This window comes from Myodes glareolus, chromosome 10, assembly GCF_982192425.1.
Source record: "Myodes glareolus chromosome 10, mMyoGla1.1, whole genome shotgun sequence".
Taxonomy (NCBI): domain Eukaryota; kingdom Metazoa; phylum Chordata; class Mammalia; order Rodentia; family Cricetidae; genus Myodes; species Myodes glareolus.
In genome coordinates this window covers 89904373-89918850 of record NC_142035.1, presented here as the reverse complement: position 1 = coordinate 89918850, position 14478 = coordinate 89904373, and positions in this window count along the sequence as shown.

The following is a 14478-nucleotide window of genomic DNA, read 5'->3' as shown; positions in this document are numbered from 1 at the left end:
GTGAATTGAAGTGTTGGAACAGACTGCTTATCTTGCAGAGAAACGGATGTGAGTTTTTTGTGAAAGCTTGTAAGTAGCTTAAGGCACTTTCAAAGGAAAGTGATTTTCTCTGACAGGACAGCATTTAGAAAGTGAAGCAACACTCCATTCACTTCGCACAGTGAATTGAAGTGTTGGAACAGACTGCTTCTCTTTCAGAGAAAAGCATGTGAATTTCTGTTGAATGCTTGTAAGTAGCTTAAGGCACTTTCAAAGGAAAGTGATTTTCTCTGAAAGGACAGCATTTAGAAAGTGAAGCAACACTCCATTCACTTCGCACAGTGAATTGAAGTGTTGGAACAGACTGCTTCTCTTTCAGAGAAACGGATGTGAGTTTTTTGTGAAAGCTTGTAAGTAGCTTAAGGCACTTTCAAAGGAAAGTGATTTTCTCTGAAAGGACAGCATTTAGAAAGTGAAGCAACACTCCATTCACTTCGCACAGTGAATTGAAGTGTTGGAAAAGACTGCTTCTCTTTCAGAGAAACGCATGTGAGTTTTTTGTAAAAGCTTGTAAGTAGCTTAAGGCACTTTCAAAGGAAAGTGATTTTCTCTGACAGGACAGCATTTAGAAAGTGAAGCAACACTCCATTCACTTCGCACAGTGAATTGAAGTGTTGGAACAGACTGCTTCTCTTTCAGAGAAACGCATGTGAATTTCTGTTCAATGCTTGTAAGTAGCTTAAGGCGCTTTCAAAGGAAAGTGATTTTCTCTGAAAGGACAGCATTTAGAAAGTGAAGCAACACTCCATTCACTTCGCACAGTGAATTGAAGTGTTGGAACAGACTGCTTCTCTTTCAGAGAAACGCATGTGAATTTCTGTTGAATGCTTGTAAGTAGCTTAAGGCACTTTCAAAGGAAAGTGATTTTCTCTGAAAGGACAGCATTTAGAAAGTGAAGCAACACTCCATTCACTTCGCACAGTGAATTGAAGTGTTGAAACAGACTGCTTCTCTTTCAGAGAAACGCATGTGAGTTTTTTGTGAAAGCTTGCAAGTAGCTTAAGGCACTTTCAAAGGAAAGTGATTTTCTCTGAAAGGACAGCATTTAGAAAGTGAAGTAACACTTCATTCACTTCGCACAGTGAATTGAAGTGTTGGAACAGACTGCTTCTCTTTCAGAGAAACGCATGTGATTGATGTAAAAGCTTGTAAGTAGCTTAAGGCACTTTCAAAGGAAAGTGATTTTCTCTGACAGGACAGCATTTAGAAAGTGAAGCAACACTCCATTCACTTCGCACAGTGAATTGAAGTGTTGGAACAGACTGCTTCTCTTTCAGAGAAACGCATGTGAATTTCTGTTCAATGCTTGTAAGTAGCTTAAGGCACTTTCAAAGGAAAGTGATTTTCTCTGACAGGACAGCATTTAGAAAGTGAAGCAACACTCCATTCACTTCGCACAGTGAATTGAAGTGTTGGAACAGACTCCTTCTCTTTCAGAGAAACGGATGTGAGTTTTTTGTGAAAGCTTGTAAGTAGCTTAAGGCACTTTCAAAGGAAAGTGATTTTCTCTGACAGGACAGCATTTAGAAAGTGAAGCAACACTCGATTCACTTCGCACAGTGAATTGAAGTGTTGGAACAGACTGCTTCTCTTTCAGAGAAACGGATGTGAGTTTTTTGTGAAAGCTTGTAAGTAGCTTAAGGCACTTTCAAAGGAAAGTGATTTTCTCTGACAGGACAGCATTTAGAAAGTGAAGCAACACTCCATTCACTTCGCACAGTGAATTGAAGTGTTGGAACAGACTGCTTTTCTTTCAGAGAAACGCATGTGAATTTCTGTTGAATGCTTGTAAGTAGCTTAAGGCACTTTCAAAGGAAAGTGATTTTCTCTGAAAGGACAGCATTTAGAAAGTGAAGCAACACTCCATTCACTTCGCACAGTGAATTGAAGTGTTGGAACACACTGCTTCTCTTTCAGAGAAACGGATGTCAGTTTTTTGTGAAAGCTTGTAAGTAGCTTAAGGCACTTTCAAAGGAAAGTGATTTTCTCTGAAAGGACAGCATTTAGAAAGTGAAGCAACACTCCATTCACTTCGCACAGTGAATTGAAGTGTTGGAAAAGACTGCTTCTCTTTCAGAGAAACGCATGTGAGTTTTTTGTAAAAGCTTGTAAGTAGCTTAAGGCACTTTCAAAGGAAAGTGATTTTCTCTGACAGGACAGCATTTAGAAAGTGAAGCAACACTCCATTCACTTCGCACAGTGAATTGAAGTGTTGGAACAGACTGCTTCTCTTTCAGAGAAACGCATGTGAATTTCTGTTCAATGCTTGTAAGTAGCTTAAGGCGCTTTCAAAGGAAAGTGATTTTCTCTGAAAGGACAGCATTTAGAAAGTGAAGCAACACTCCATTCACTTCGCACAGTGAATTGAAGTGTTGGAACAGACTGCTTCTCTTTCAGAGAAACGCATGTGAATTTCTGTTGAATGCTTGTAAGTAGCTTAAGGCACTTTCAAAGGAAAGTAATTTTCTCTGAAAGGACAGCATTTAGAAAGTGAAGCAACACTCTATTCACTTCGCACAGTGAATTGAAGTGTTGGAACAGACTGCTTCTCTTTCAGAGAAACGCATGTGAGTTTTTTGTGAAAGCATGTAAGTAGCTTAAGGCACTTTCAAAGGAAAGTGATTTTCTCTGACAGGACAGCATTTAGAAAGTGAAGCAACACTCCATTCACTTCGCACAGTGAATTGAAGTGTTGGAACAGACTGCTTCTCTTTCAGAGAAACGGATGTGAGTTTTTTGTGAAAGCTTGTAAGTAGCTTAAGGCACTTTCAAAGGAAAGTGATTTTCTCTGAAAGGACAGCATTTAGAAAGTGAAGCAACACTCCATTCACTTCGCACAGTGAATTGAAGTGTTGGAACAGACTGCTTCTCTTTCAGAGAAACGGATGTGAGTTTTTTGTGAAAGCTTGTAAGTAGCTTAAGGCAGTTTCAAAGGAAAGTGATTTTCTCTGAAAGGACAGCATTTAGAAAGTGAAGCAACACTCCATTCACTTCGCACAGTGAATTGAAGTGTTGGAACAGACTGCTTCTCTTTCAGAGAAACACATGTGAATTTCTGTTCCATGATTGTAAGTAGCTTAAGGCACTTTCAAAGGAAAGTGATTTTCTCTGAAAGGACAGCATTTAGAAAGTGAAGCAACACTCCATTCACTTCGCACAGTGAATTGAAGGGTTGGAACAGACTGCTTCTCTTTCAGAGAAACGCATGTGAGTTTTTTGTGAAAGCTTGTAAGTAGCTTAAGGCACTTTCAAAGGAAAGTGATTTTCTCTGAAAGGACAGCATTTAGAAAGTGAAGCAACACTCCATTCACTTCTCACAATGAATTGAAGTGTTGGAACAGACTGCTTCTCTTTCAGAGAAACCGATGTGAGTTTTTTGTGAAAGCTTGTAAGTAGCTTAAGGCACTTTCAAAGGAAAGTGATTTTCTCTGACAGGACAGCATTTAGAAAGTGAAGCAACACTCCATTCACTTTGCAGAGTGAATTGAAGTGTTGGAACAGACTGCTTATCTTGCAGAGAAACGGATGTGAGTTTTTTGTGAAAGCTTGTAAGTAGCTTAAGGCACTTTCAAAGGAAAGTGATTTTCTCTGACAGGACAGCATTTAGAAAGTGAAGCAACACTCCATTCACTTCGCACAGTGAATTGAAGTGTTGGAACAGACTGCTTCTCTTTCAGAGAAAAGCATGTGAATTTCTGTTGAATGCTTGTAAGTAGCTTAAGGCACTTTCAAAGGAAAGTGATTTTCTCTGAAAGGACAGCATTTAGAAAGTGAAGCAACACTCCATTCACTTCGCACAGTGAATTGAAGTGTTGGAACAGACTGCTTCTCTTTCAGAGAAACGGATGTGAATTTTTTGTGAAAGCTTGTAAGTAGCTTAAGGCACTTTCAAAGGAAAGTGATTTTCTCTGAAAGGACAGCATTTAGAAAGTGAAGCAACACTCCATTCACTTCGCACAGTGAATTGAAGTGTTGGAACAGACTGCTTCTCTTTCAGAGAAACGCATGTGAGTTTTTTGTGAAAGCTTGTAAGTAGCTTAAGGCACTTTCAAAGGAAAGTGATTTTCTCTGAAAGGACAGCATTTAGAAAGTGAAGCAACACTCCATTCACTTCGCACAGTGAATTGAAGTGTTGGAACAGACTGCTTCTCTTTCAGAGAAACGCATGTGAATTTCTGTTCAATGCTTGTAAGTAGCTTAAGGCACTTTCAAAGGAAAGTGATTTTCTCTGAAAGGACAGCATTTAGAAAATGAAGCAACACTCCATTCACTTCGCACAGCGAATTGAAGGGTTGGAACAGACTGCTTCTCTTTCAGAGAAACGGATGTGAGTTTTTTGTGAAAGCTTGTAAGTAGCTTAAGGCACTTTCAAAGGAAAGTGATTTTCTCTGAAAGGACAGCATTTAGAAAGTGAAGCAACACTCCATTCACTTCGCACAGTGAATTGAAGTGTTGGAACAGACTGCTTCTCTTTCAAAGAAACGGATGTGAGTTTTTTGTGAAAGCTTGTAAGTAGCTTAAGGCACTTTCAAAGGAAAGTGATTTTCTCTGACAGGACAGCATTTAGAAAGTGAAGCAACACTCGATTCACTTCGCACAGTGAATTGAAGTGTTGGAACAGACTGCTTCTCTTTCAGAGAAACGGATGTGAGTTTTTTGTGAAAGCTTGTAAGTAGCTTAAGGCACTTTCAAAGGAAAGTGATTTTCTCTGAAAGGACAGCATTTAGAAAGTGAAGCAACACTCCATTCACTTCGCACAGTGAATTGAAGTGTTGGAACAGACTGCTTTTCTTTCAGAGAAACGCATGTGAATTTCTGTTGAATGCTTGTAAGTAGCTTAAGGCACTTTCAAAGGAAAGTGATTTTCTCTGAAAGGACAGCATTTAGAAAGTGAAGCAACACTCCATTCACTTCGCACAGTGAATTGAAGTGTTGGAACACACTGCTTCTCTTTCAGAGAAACGGATGTGAGTTTTTTGTGAAAGCTTGTAAGTAGCTTAAGGCACTTTCAAAGGAAAGTGATTTTCTCTGAAAGGACAGCATTTAGAAAGTGAAGCAACACTCCATTTACTTCGCACAGTGAATTGAAGTGCTGAAACAGACTGCTTCACTTTCAGAGAAACGCATGTGAGTTTTTTGTGAAAGCTTGTAAGTAGCTTAAGGCACTTTCAAAGGAAAGTGATTTTCTCTGAAAGGACAGCATTTAGAAAGTGAAGCAACACTCCATTCACCTCGCACAGTGAATTGAAGTGTTGGAAAAGACTGCTTCTCTTTCAGAGAAACGCATGTGAGTTTTTTGTAAAAGCTTGTAAGTAGCTTAAGGCACTTTCAAAGGAAAGTGATTTTCTCTGACAGGACAGCATTTAGAAAGTGAAGTAACACTCCATTCACTTCGCACAGTGAATTGAAGTGTTGGAACAGACTGCTTCTCTTTCAGAGAAACGCATGTGAATTTCTGTTCAATGCTTGTAAGTAGCTTAAGGCGCTTTCAAAGGAAAGTGATTTTCTCTGAAAGGACAGCATTTAGAAAGTGAAGCAACACTCCATTCACTTCGCACAGTGAATTGAAGTGTTGGAACAGACTGCTTCTCTTTCAGAGAAACGCATGTGAATTTCTGTTGAATGCTTGTAAGTAGCTTAAGGCACTTTCAAAGGAAAGTGATTTTCTCTGAAAGGACAGCATTTAGAAAGTGAAGCAACACTCCATTCACTTCGCACAGTGAATTGAAGTGTTGGAACAGACTGCTTCTCTTTCAGAGAAACGCATGTGAGTTTTTTGTGAAAGCATGTAAGTAGCTTAAGGCACTTTCAAAGGAAAGTGATTTTCTCTGACAGGACAGCATTTAGAAAGTGAAGCAACACTCCATTCACTTCGCACAGTGAATTGAAGTGTTGGAACAGACTGCTTCTCTTTCAGAGAAACGCATGTGAATTTCTGTTCAATGCTTGTAAGTAGCTTAAGGCACTTTCAAAGGAAAGTGATTTTCTCTGACAGGACAGCATTTAGAAAGTGAAGCAACACTCTATTCACTTTGCACAGTGAATTGAAGTGTTGGAACAGACTGCTTCTCTTTCAGAGAAACGGATGTGAGTTTTTTGTGAAAGCTTGTAAGTAGCTTAAGGCACTTACAAAGGAAAGTGATTTTCTCTGAAAGGACAGCATTTAGAAAGTGAAGCAACACTCCATTCACTTCGCACAGTGAATTGAAGAGTTGGAACAGACTGCTTCTCTTTCAGAGAAACGCATGTGAGTTTTTTGTGAAAGCTTGTAAGTAGCTTAAGGCACTTTCAAAGGAAAGTGATTTTCTCTGAAAGGACAGCATATAGAAAGTGAAGCAACACTCCATTCACTTCGCACAGTGAATTGAAGTATTGGAACGGACTGCTTCTCTTTCAGAGAAACGGATGTGAGTTTTTTGTGAAAGCTTGTAAGTAGCTTAAGGCACTTTCAAAGGAAAGTGATTTTCTCTGACAGGACAGCATTTAGAAAGTGAAGCAACACTCCATTCAATTCGCACAGTGAATTGAAGCGTTGGAACAGATTGCTTCTCTTTCAGAGAAACTGATGTGAGTTTTTTGTGAAAGCTTGTAAGTAGCTTAAGGCACTTTCAAAGGAAAGTGATTTTCTCTGACAGGACAGCATTTAGAAAGTGAAGCAACACTCCATTCACTTCGCACAGTGAATTGAAGTGTTGGAACAGACTGCTTCTCTTTCAGAGAAACGCATGTGAATTTCTGTTGAATGCTTGTAAGTAGCTTAAGGCACTTTCAAAGGAAAGTGGTTTTCTCTGAAAGGACAGCATTTAGAAAGTGAAGCAACACTCCATTCACTTCGCACAGTGAATTGAAGTGTTGGAACAGACTGCTTCTCTTTCAGAGAAAGGCATGTGAGTTTTTTGTGAAAGCTTGTAAGTAGCTTAAGGCACTTTCAAAGGAAAGTGATTTTCTCTGAAAGGACAGCATTTAGAAAGTGAAGCAACACTCCATTCACTTCGCACAGTGAATTGAAGTGTTGGAACAGACTGCTTCTCTTTCAGAGAAACGGATGTGTGTTTTTTGTGAAAGCTTGTAAGTAGCTTAAGGCACTTTCAAAGGAAAGTGATTTTCTCTGACAGGACAGCATTTAGAAAGTGAAGCAACACTCCATTCACTTCGCACAGTGAATTGAAGTGTTGGAACAGATTGCTTCTCTTTCAGAGAAACGGATGTGAGTTTTTTGTGAAAGCTTGTGAGTAGCTTAAGGCACTTTCAAAGGAAAGTGATTTTCTCTGAAAGGACAGCATTTAGAAAGTGAAGCAACACTCCATTCACTTCACACAGTGAATTGAAGTGTTGGAACAGACTGCTTCTCTTTCAGAGACACGCATGTGAGTTTTTTGTGAAAGCTTGTAAGTAGCTTAAGGCACTTTCAAAGGAAAGTGATTTTCTCTGAAAGGACAGCATTTAGAAAGTGAAGCAACACTCCATTCACTTCGCACAGTGAATTGAAGTGTTGGAACAGACTGCTTCTCTTTCAGAGAAACGCATGTGAATTTCTGTTCAATGCTTGTAAGTAGCTTAAGGCACTTTCAAAGGAAAGTGATTTTCTCTGACAGGACAGCATTTAGAAAGTGAAGCAACACTCGATTCACTTCGCACAGTGAATTGAAGTGTTGGAACAGACTGCTTCTCTTTCAGAGAAACGGATGTGAGTTTTTTGTGAAAGCTTGTAAGTAGCTTAAGGCACTTTCAAAGGAAAGTGATTTTCTCTGAAAGGACAGCATTTAGAAAGTGAAGCAACACTCCATTCACTTCGCACAGTGAATTGAAGTGTTGGAACAGACTGCTTTTCTTTCAGAGAAACGCATGTGAATTTCTGTTGAATGCTTGTAAGTAGCTTAAGGCACTTTCAAAGGAAAGTGATTTTCTCTGAAAGGACAGCATTTAGAAAGTGAAGCAACACTCCATTCACTTCGCACAGTGAATTGAAGTGTTGGAACACACTGCTTCTCTTTCAGAGAAACGGATGTGAGTTTTTTGTGAAAGCTTGTAAGTAGCTTAAGGCACTTTCAAAGGAAAGTGATTTTCTCTGAAAGGACAGCATTTAGAAAGTGAAGCAACACTCCATTTACTTCGCACAGTGAATTGAAGTGCTGAAACAGACTGCTTCACTTTCAGAGAAACGCATGTGAGTTTTTTGTGAAAGCTTGTAAGTAGCTTAAGGCACTTTCAAAGGAAAGTGATTTTCTCTGAAAGGACAGCATTTAGAAAGTGAAGCAACACTCCATTCACCTCGCACAGTGAATTGAAGTGTTGGAAAAGACTGCTTCTCTTTCAGAGAAACGCATGTGAGTTTTTTGTAAAAGCTTGTAAGTAGCTTAAGGCACTTTCAAAGGAAAGTGATTTTCTCTGACAGGACAGCATTTAGAAAGTGAAGTAACACTCCATTCACTTCGCACAGTGAATTGAAGTGTTGGAACAGACTGCTTCTCTTTCAGAGAAACGCATGTGAATTTCTGTTCAATGCTTGTAAGTAGCTTAAGGCGCTTTCAAAGGAAAGTGATTTTCTCTGAAAGGACAGCATTTAGAAAGTGAAGCAACACTCCATTCACTTCGCACAGTGAATTGAAGTGTTGGAACAGACTGCTTCTCTTTCAGAGAAACGCATGTGAATTTCTGTTGAATGCTTGTAAGTAGCTTAAGGCACTTTCAAAGGAAAGTGATTTTCTCTGAAAGGACAGCATTTAGAAAGTGAAGCAACACTCCATTCACTTCGCACAGTGAATTGAAGTGTTGGAACAGACTGCTTCTCTTTCAGAGAAACGCATGTGAGTTTTTTGTGAAAGCATGTAAGTAGCTTAAGGCACTTTCAAAGGAAAGTGATTTTCTCTGACAGGACAGCATTTAGAAAGTGAAGCAACACTCCATTCACTTCGCACAGTGAATTGAAGTGTTGGAACAGACTGCTTCTCTTTCAGAGAAACGCATGTGAATTTCTGTTCAATGCTTGTAAGTAGCTTAAGGCACTTTCAAAGGAAAGTGATTTTCTCTGACAGGACAGCATTTAGAAAGTGAAGCAACACTCTATTCACTTTGCACAGTGAATTGAAGTGTTGGAACAGACTGCTTCTCTTTCAGAGAAACGGATGTGAGTTTTTTGTGAAAGCTTGTAAGTAGCTTAAGGCACTTACAAAGGAAAGTGATTTTCTCTGAAAGGACAGCATTTAGAAAGTGAAGCAACACTCCATTCACTTCGCACAGTGAATTGAAGAGTTGGAACAGACTGCTTCTCTTTCAGAGAAACGCATGTGAGTTTTTTGTGAAAGCTTGTAAGTAGCTTAAGGCACTTTCAAAGGAAAGTGATTTTCTCTGAAAGGACAGCATATAGAAAGTGAAGCAACACTCCATTCACTTCGCACAGTGAATTGAAGTATTGGAACGGACTGCTTCTCTTTCAGAGAAACGGATGTGAGTTTTTTGTGAAAGCTTGTAAGTAGCTTAAGGCACTTTCAAAGGAAAGTGATTTTCTCTGACAGGACAGCATTTAGAAAGTGAAGCAACACTCCATTCAATTCGCACAGTGAATTGAAGCGTTGGAACAGATTGCTTCTCTTTCAGAGAAACTGATGTGAGTTTTTTGTGAAAGCTTGTAAGTAGCTTAAGGCACTTTCAAAGGAAAGTGATTTTCTCTGACAGGACAGCATTTAGAAAGTGAAGCAACACTCCATTCACTTCGCACAGTGAATTGAAGTGTTGGAACAGACTGCTTCTCTTTCAGAGAAACGCATGTGAATTTCTGTTGAATGCTTGTAAGTAGCTTAAGGCACTTTCAAAGGAAAGTGGTTTTCTCTGAAAGGACAGCATTTAGAAAGTGAAGCAACACTCCATTCACTTCGCACAGTGAATTGAAGTGTTGGAACAGACTGCTTCTCTTTCAGAGAAAGGCATGTGAGTTTTTTGTGAAAGCTTGTAAGTAGCTTAAGGCACTTTCAAAGGAAAGTGATTTTCTCTGAAAGGACAGCATTTAGAAAGTGAAGCAACACTCCATTCACTTCGCACAGTGAATTGAAGTGTTGGAACAGACTGCTTCTCTTTCAGAGAAACGGATGTGTGTTTTTTGTGAAAGCTTGTAAGTAGCTTAAGGCACTTTCAAAGGAAAGTGATTTTCTCTGACAGGACAGCATTTAGAAAGTGAAGCAACACTCCATTCACTTCGCACAGTGAATTGAAGTGTTGGAACAGATTGCTTCTCTTTCAGAGAAACGGATGTGAGTTTTTTGTGAAAGCTTGTGAGTAGCTTAAGGCACTTTCAAAGGAAAGTGATTTTCTCTGAAAGGACAGCATTTAGAAAGTGAAGCAACACTCCATTCACTTCACACAGTGAATAGAAGTGTTGGAACAGACTGCTTCTCTTTCAGAGACACGCATGTGAGTTTTTTGTGAAAGCTTGTAAGTAGCTTAAGGCACTTTCAAAGGAAAGTGATTTTCTCTGAAAGGACAGCATTTAGAAAGTGAAGCAACACTCCATTCACTTCGCACAGTGAATTGAAGTGTTGGAACAGACTGCTTCTCTTTCAGAGAAACGGATGTGAGTTTTTTGTGAAAGCTTGTAAGTAGCTTAAGGCACTTTCAAAGGAAAGTGATTTTCTCTGACAGGACAGCATTTAGAAAGTGAAGTAACACTTCATTCACTTCGCACAGTGAATTGAAGTGTTGGAACAGACTGCTTCACTTTCAGAGAAACGCATGTGATTGTTTTGTAAAAGCTTGTAAGTAGCTTAAGGCACTTTCAAAGGAAAGTGATTTTCTCTGACAGGACAGCATTTAGAAAGTGAAGCAACACTCCATTCACTTCGCACAGTGAATTGAAGTGTTGGAACAGACTGCTTCTCTTTCAGAGAAACGCATGTGAATTTCTGTTGAATGCTTGTAAGTAGCTTAAGGCGCTTTCAAAGGAAAGTGATTTTCTCTGAAAGGACAGCATTTAGATAGTGAAGCAACACTCCATTCACTTCGCACAGTGAATTGAAGTGTTGGAACAGACTGCTTCTCTTTCAGAGAAACGCATGTGAATTTCTGTTGAATGCTTGTAAGTAGCTTAAGGCACTTTCAAAGGAAAGTGATTTTCTCTGAAAGGACAGCATTTAGAAAGTGAAGCAACACTCCATTCACTTCGCACAGTGAATTGAAGTGTTGGAACAGACTGCTTATCTTGCAGAGAAACGGATGTGAGTTTTTTGTGAAAGCTTGTAAGTAGCTTAAGGCACTTTCAAAGGAAAGTGATTTTCTCTGACAGGACAGCATTTAGAAAGTGAAGCAACACTCCATTCACTTCGCACAGTGAATTGAAGTGTTGGAACAGACTGCTTCTCTTTCAGAGAAAAGCATGTGAATTTCTGTTGAATGCTTGTAAGTAGCTTAAGGCACTTTCAAAGGAAAGTGATTTTCTCTGAAAGGACAGCATTTAGAAAGTGAAGCAACACTCCATTCACTTCGCACAGTGAATTGAAGTGTTTGAACAGACTGCTTCTCTTTCAGAGAAACGCATGTGAGTTTTTTGTGAAAGCTTGTAAGTAGCTTAAGGCACTTACAAAGGAAAGTGATTTTCTCTGAAAGGACAGCATTTAGAAAGTGAAGCAACACTCCATTCACTTCGCACAGTGAATTGAAGAGTTGGAACAGACTGCTTCTCTTTCAGAGAAACGCATGTGAGTTTTTTGTGAAAGCTTGTAAGTAGCTTAAGGCACTTTCAAAGGAAAGTGATTTTCTCTGAAAGGACAGCATATAGAAAGTGAAGCAACACTCCATTCACTTCGCACAGTGAATTGAAGTATTGGAACGGACTGCTTCTCTTTCAGAGAAACGGATGTGAGTTTTTTGTGAAAGCTTGTAAGTAGCTTAAGGCACTTTCAAAGGAAAGTGATTTTCTCTGACAGGACAGCATTTAGAAAGTGAAGCAACTCTCCATTCACTTCGCACAGTGAATTGAAGCGTTGGAACAGATTGCTTCTCTTTCAGAGAAACTGATGTGAGTTTTTTGTGAAAGCTTGTAAGTAGCTTAAGGCACTTTCAAAGGAAAGTGATTTTCTCTGACAGGACAGCATTTAGAAAGTGAAGCAACACTCCATTCACTTCGCACAGTGAATTGAAGTGTTGGAACAGACTGCTTCTCTTTCAGAGAAACGCATGTGAATTTCTGTTGAATGCTTGTAAGTAGCTTAAGGCACTTTCAAAGGAAAGTGGTTTTCTCTGAAAGGACAGCATTTAGAAAGTGAAGCAACACTCCATTCACTTCGCACAGTGAATTGAAGTGTTGGAACAGACTGCTTCTCTTTCATAGAAACGCATGTGAGTTTTTTGTGAAAGCTTGTAAGTAGCTTAAGGCACTTTCAAAGGAAAGTGATTTTCTCTGAAAGGACAGCATTTAGAAAGTGAAGCAACACTCCATTCACTTCGCACAGTGAATTGAAGTGTTGGAACAGACTGCTTCTCTTTCAGAGAAACGGATGTGTGTTTTTTGTGAAAGCTTGTAAGTAGCTTAAGGCACTTTCAAAGGAAAGTGATTTTCTCTGACAGGACAGCATTTAGAAAGTGAAGCAACACTCCATTCACTTCGCACAGTGAATTGAAGTGTTGGAACAGATTGCTTCTCTTTCAGAGAAACGGATGTGAGTTTTTTGTGAAAGCTTGTGAGTAGCTTAAGGCACTTTCAAAGGAAAGTGATTTTCTCTGAAAGGACAGCATTTAGAAAGTGAAGCAACACTCCATTCACTTCACACAGTGAATTGAAGTGTTGGAACAGACTGCTTCTCTTTCAGAGACACGCATGTGAGTTTTTTGTGAAAGCTTGTAAGTAGCTTAAGGCACTTTCAAAGGAAAGTGATTTTCTCTGAAAGGACAGCATTTAGAAAGTGAAGCAACACTCCATTCACTTCGCACAGTGAATTGAAGTGTTGGAACAGACTGCTTCTCTTTCAGAGAAACGGATGTGAGTTTTTTGTGAAAGCTTGTAAGTAGCTTAAGGCACTTTCAAAGGAAAGTGATTTTCTCTGACAGGACAGCATTTAGAAAGTGAAGTAACACTTCATTCACTTCGCACAGTGAATTGAAGTGTTGGAACAGACTGCTTCACTTTCAGAGAAACGCATGTGATTGTTTTGTAAAAGCTTGTAAGTAGCTTAAGGCACTTTCAAAGGAAAGTGATTTTCTCTGACAGGACAGCATTTAGAAAGTGAAGCCACACTCCATTCACTTCGCACAGTGAATTGAAGTGTTGGAACAGACTGCTTCTCTTTCAGAGAAACGCATGTGAATTTCTGTTGAATGCTTGTAAGTAGCTTAAGGCGCTTTCAAAGGAAAGTGATTTTCTCTGAAAGGACAGCATTTAGATAGTGAAGCAACACTCCATTCACTTCGCACAGTGAATTGAAGTGTTGGAACAGACTGCTTCTCTTTCAGAGAAACGCATGTGAATTTCTGTTGAATGCTTGTAAGTAGCTTAAGGCACTTTCAAAGGAAAGTGATTTTCTCTGAAAGGACAGCTTTTAGAAAGTGAAGCAACACTCCATTCACTTCGCACAGTGAATTGAAGTGTTGGAACAGACTGCTTCTCTTTCAGAGAAACGGATGTGAATTTTTTGTGAAAGCTTGTAAGTAGCTTAAGGCACTTTCAAAGGAAAGCGATTTTCTCTGACAGGACAGCATTTAGAAAGTGAAGCAACACTCCATTCACTTCGCACAGTGAATTGAAGTGTTGGAACAGACTGCTTCTCTTTCAGAGAAACGGATGTGAGTTTTTTGTGAAAGCTTGTAAGTAGCTTAAGGCACTTTCAAAGGAAAGTGATTTTCTCTGACAGGACAGCATTTAGAAAGTGAAGCAACACTCCATTCACTTCGCACAGTGAATTGAAGTGTTGGAACAGACTGCTTATCTTGCAGAGAAACGGATGTGAGTTTTTTGTGAAAGCTTGTAAGTAGCTTAAGGCACTTTCAAAGGAAAGTGATTTTCTCTGACAGGACAGCATTTAGAAAGTGAAGCAACACTCCATTCACTTCGCACAGTGAATTGAAGTGTTGGAACAGACTGCTTCTCTTTCAGAGAAAAGCATGTGAATTTCTGTTGAATGCTTGTAAGTAGCTTAAGGCACTTTCAAAGGAAAGTGATTTTCTCTGAAAGGACAGCATTTAGAAAGTGAAGCAACACTCCATTCACTTCGCACAGTGAATTGAAGTGTTTGAACAGACTGCTTCTCTTTCAGAGAAACGCATGTGAGTTTTTTGTGAAAGCTTGTAAGTAGCTTAAGGCACTTTCAAAGGAAAGTGATTTTCTCTGAAAGGACAGCATTTAGAAAGTGAAGCAACACTCCATTCACTTCGCACAGTGAATTGAAGTGTTGGAACAGACTGCTTCTCTTTCAGAGAAACGCATGTGAGTTTTTTGTGAAAGCTTGTAAGTAGCTT